The following is a 5,628-nucleotide window of genomic DNA, read 5'->3' on the forward strand; positions in this document are numbered from 1 at the left end:
GATACTGTATATTTACCATGTTAAACATCTCATAGTTTAGTGTGTTAGCATGCTCATATTTTGTAATTAGCACTAAACACTAAGTTCAGCTGAAGCTCATGAGTGTTGCTCATACACTAATGGACACTAAAAATTAGTGTCCATCATAATGGACACTAATGGACCTCATGATGATGCTAGGTGTCAAGTTTGGGGATCATTACATCTATTGCAGTACATCTTGAGGAGGTCATTAGTGTTTACATAACTTGGCCATCCATCCAAAAGTTGTTGAGACGTTTCACATAAAACCACAAACTTACTGGTGATGCTATGGAAAAGGTCACCAGGGTTCACCCTCTGGATACCACAGATATCTGTACTAAATTTAATGGTAATCCATCCAGTAGTTGTTGAGATATTTCACCTGACGGATCGACAGACTGGCATTGCCACCCCAATGTTCCAACATTAGTTTGGCTTAAAAATCTAATGAGATGCTCATCTAAATGTGGAACTATGTCAAAAATAATATGCTGATTAATATAATATACTATATATATTATTCAAACTCAACAATAGTGAAAATGTATAGGCCTTAAAAAATGCAGTATCCAATGGGCTAGAGCAAAAGCCATGAAGGAGCTTGATTGCAGCATATTTGTCCAGGAGAAACTCCAAAACCACACCCAGCACATCCACAATCATTACAGTGAATAGTAGTCTTTTTGTCTTCTCCCCAGTGTGTGCATGTGCTGACCCAACATCTCAGTGAAGCAGTATGTTACCTCAGGCTTCTGTGAAAGGAAGCTGGCCATGCCTCAGAGCCTTTTTTCATCTCCTGCTTCCTGCCCCCCCACTCCACTCCATTCTCTCTGCACCCTGATCAGTTGATAGATACCTGTACGGCTTGGCACTGAGAGCCGGCCTACTCTTTCACCCATGAAACACAGGCTTCACTTAAGAGCTTCTCCTCACACACACGTGAGCACCCTACCACACACACACACACACACAAACACACACACACACACACGTGTATACACAGACACATGGGTTGAAGAAAAAGCAAAATGCACAACAGAGAGTGTCAGTGAACCAGTTGAAGAGAAGCAGAACAGCATCACAGCTCATCCAGTCTATTACATTCAGCCTTGACTCATCCAGAACTGCGAGCGGAACCAAGACTACACCTCGCCTACTCCCAAGATGACGACAAATCACAGATGGAGAGAGACGGACAAGAAAAAGGAGAACAAGAAAGGAAAAAAAAGATAAATAAGAGGAAATCAGTTTGGTCTTTACAAAATGAGACTTTAAAAATGCTCTTGTCAATACAGCAAATAAGCCTTGTGCTTTCTCCTGAGTGCTCTTTGATGGAGTAGCTGTCTGGGCCCTTTCTTCAATATTAGACAGCAACAGTCAATTCTCTAAGGTCAATATGCTACTTAAGCCAACCAATAATCAGTGGACAAGCTGGATCAATAAACCAATCAAATACTTTAACACTGCAGAGTCATCAAACTGCTCATTCGCAGTTTGGACAAATGAGGCTTTGCTTCCACCGGGATTTGGGGGGTCTGTAATGAAAATAGGGGACGTTGTCAATGTAATGGGGAAGTCAATTATAGACTGTCAGCCTCTCCCTAATATATGAGGTTAACCTGATAAACAAAGTGATGTTCTGTGTCCAGTGTCGTACATGTCTGAGCAGGACCAGATCATTTTGACAATCAGATATTTTAGTTTATGTATCAGGATGACAACTTGGATAAAACACTACTTTGCTGCTGTACAATGCTGACCTCTATTGGTAGCGACTGATCTTCGACATATAAACAGTGCAGCTTTTTTCCCAAAATGATCACCACTAAAAAAAGTCTGCCACACACAAAATTCATCAAGAACTGTGTTTTCAAATCCTGCTGTTCCTCCGACCAAGGATTTTGTCTTCCACGTACACTCACACACACATACACACACACACACACACACACACACACCACCGGATGGGAACAGGTGGCTGGACGGAGGGATAAAACAAGAAGAGGAGAGAATCAAAGAGGTCTTTGAAGTGGTGCACTGCTTAAACATCACTGCACCGGGCAGGCAGTCTTTAAAAGGGATGGATGAGGAGATGCATGGACGGATGGGTGGCTGCAGGGGGGAAGCAAGCACTCACTCACAGCAACATGAATGAATGAGCACAGATTTACGAGAGGGGAAAGGATAGAGGAAATAATAGATTAATAGGATTGTGTGGAAAGTAAAACATTGGAATCATTTCTTCAGCAGGCTCATCTTCCCTCCACCCATCCATCTAGTTCTGAAATGTTTAATCGATTAGTCAATTGAGGGAGAACTGTCAACTATTTTGATAAATGATCATTCATGTTAGTCATTTATTGCTGATTTAGTTACTCATAAGTAAGAAGTTGCTGTTTATGTGTGTTTTATATCAAAACAAGCCATGACTTTGGACCTTAGGCTTATTTCTTCACTATTTTCTGACTAGTCTAAACAATGATCCAATAGATGAATCACTAAAAGACTGTTAGTTCCATCTCTATACTAAACTGGTACCATACAAGCCTGGAATATCTCCAGAGCCGGGCCAAATTCACTCATTCATACAACCGTTAAGAAAATTAAACTTTGATGTGAGAATAACTTTAATGATGATATGATAAATCTTTTCAGCTGAAGTGTTTGCAAACATACAGGGATTTAGATTTAGCATGTAGCTGTTCATACTGCTGAAAGCTTGTGTACCTGCTGGGAGATCATGGGGCTTCCACAACACAACAGGATCTGAATGAGAATGAAGGTAGCAGGTGTTTGTGTGTGTGTGTGACAACAATAGAAAGAGAGGTGGTGGACTGATAGTGTGTGTGTGTGTGTGTATTATCATTGCTTGCAAGGTATACTTTAAGTAACATCAAAGAACACTGTAAAATTAATCAAAAGGTACGAAACAAAGAACATTAATTTGCTGCTTTAGAGAGCAATGATCAGTTAGCTGAAGTCAGAAACCTCAGACTCCACCAAACAAATTGCATGAAGCAATTAAAAGGAGCAATGGATGGGATGACATGAATTAACTCTCTTACCGGGGGTGGGCGTGTTGGAATTGTAGGCCTGTGCAAAGTAAATGCTAACTTGCAGTACTTATGACATCAGTGAGCCTGCATCCTTTTATTCCCGGTGACAGTTCAAAGGCAGCTTAGCAAGCTAAGCCTTCATTAAGGCATGGATCAGCACCAGGGCAAAAATCGGGGTGAATTAGCATCGCTAGCGCACAAGTCAGAGGGAATTACAGAGGTTTCCTGGAGCTACAAGTTGTACATGGCAACAACCATGTTATGCTTATTTACAGTAACAGTAGATTACAGCACAAACATGATTAAAAAATAGATGGAGAGCATTTTTGCATCTAATACAAAGTTGTATGCTGTATGATACACTTATGTCTGTAATATTCCCATTCCCATCGCTGACAGTGATTTGTACTGATGGCAGCACAATAATCCATCTCATCCATCATGTGGGTGGAACAACACTGCTTTTTATGCCTTGAACCTCTCCCTGTCTCTACTTCATCCCTTGTTTCACTCTTTTCAGCTCTGACTGAACTCGGCTCCACAGTTAACTCTCTCCTCCGTCTCTGATACGTCTTATCCATGCAGAATGACTGACATGTACAGTTACTGAAGCATTGTAATGACCTACATAAATATATGTATGAGTTCATTTCTGCATAGCTGTTTGAATGGTTTTGAAGAAGAGAGATATAAGAGACTGGTTGCCTAAGCAGACAGTAAAAAATAGCAATTTAATGCCCCTCCCTGTTAAGTTTATCTCTATGCATGAGTCTATATATAATAGCGCATTAAACACATACACATACACACACACATACACACGCATACCATCTTCTGTGAGAGACTAAAAAAGGATTTTTCTGATGCCTATCGCTCTTAATCCAAATGCATGAGCACCTGTTAGAGATGACCTTGATAAGAGAGCAGGGAAAATACTGGAGATGTGGATCAGAGTAAAGCTACTGGAGTTAATGCAGGAGCTACCAGAGAACATTACACAGACTTACACAGCTGTCCTATATTATAAAGCACTATAAAGACTGGGAAAGAGAATGTGTTGGGTTTGATTAAATACTTTAATACTGTTTATGTACAGAGATACACTTTGTGCAGATTAAGGAGATGTTGTACTTTTTTACTACTATTATGAATATTTACCATATGGTGTGTAATGTACAGACTCAGTATCATGGTTTATCCATGAATACATTTCAAAAGCTCAATGTTTTGTGGTAAATGTTCCAATAGCTGTATTGTCACTGTCACCTCCGAATTAAAAGACATGGTGGACCTTCACGTATGCCTGTATTGATTGACTGATTTACTCACTCACTTACTTATTCATTCATTTAACATTTCTTTCTTTCTTTTTTTGTATCACATAGCCAATAGTGATTGCTTAGCTTTCATTATCTTAGATGCCACACCTGTCACAATTTTGACCTTGGCCCTGGAAGGAGCTGATGACTACTGGACGTCTGGCTACTAAGCTGGACATGTTTGCCTCCTGCTGGTCAGAGAGGAAAACAGCTGAGCACTGAACAATAGAGCTCCATTGAAACAGCTTGTGAGAGCATGTTACTTTGTTAAATTTGAAACATCTGATTAAAAAAAACAAAGCTCCTCACTTGAAATCTCATCTGCTGTCTACAAATAAATCATCTGCAAACCGAATGAGACAAAATACAAAATATGATAAGCAACTACAAAGGCGATGCGTCTAAAAAGAAAATAACTGCCACAGTCTAAATTACAAGTATAATTACAGCACTTAGTGGAAGCATTGATCATTGAATGGCTCAGCTTGAAGGGTGGTAAAAAAAAAAAAGAAAGAAAAAGGAGTCACAGTGGTGAGGGTCTGTCTGAGGTGCTGGGGTGAGAAAATGGCTATTGCTTTGGTGGTTGACCACTGAGGTGTCTCTCTGCTTCTCTTTGACCTCATGCAGTGCCATTTTCAGAGACAACACAACACATAGTGTGAATGTTCCTTCCACAGACAAGCGAGACAAACAAAAAGAAAATGGAGCTATATTTATTGACTGAACAGCAGCGTTGCATCCAATCACGGACATTACCATCATGGTGAGATTATACACAGGCATATACATCAGTCAATAAACCTTCATTACGCTGCTGTCTGGAGTGCCTAGGCAGTCAAACCTATGGTGCAATACTAATGATACAGGAGCTACAGAAAATTACAAAAGCAATTACAAGCACGGAGAACTATAGAGAAACCCGACACCTCACAGGGTTTCTTGTTACATCCAGAACCCACCTGGTGGTTAAAATGGCACTACCTGCCGTTGTGCACTGTAGCTCTCTGCTTACATACATTTGTCTCTCTTTTAAAACATGGCGTTGACACCATTGTTCTGCTGAGGAATGCTCCACACACACCCACGTATCCCCATCTGAAACACAGTTTCACACATGTTTACTCTCTTTGTCTCTTACTGGTGACATATGAGCATAATCAGCATGATAAGCATATGACAGGGATCATTTCCTTTCTTCTAATAGAGTCTACAAACACGCGGCCATCCAA

The sequence above is a fragment of the Scomber scombrus genome, chromosome 3 (genome assembly GCF_963691925.1).
Source record: "Scomber scombrus chromosome 3, fScoSco1.1, whole genome shotgun sequence".
NCBI lineage: Eukaryota > Metazoa > Chordata > Actinopteri > Scombriformes > Scombridae > Scomber > Scomber scombrus.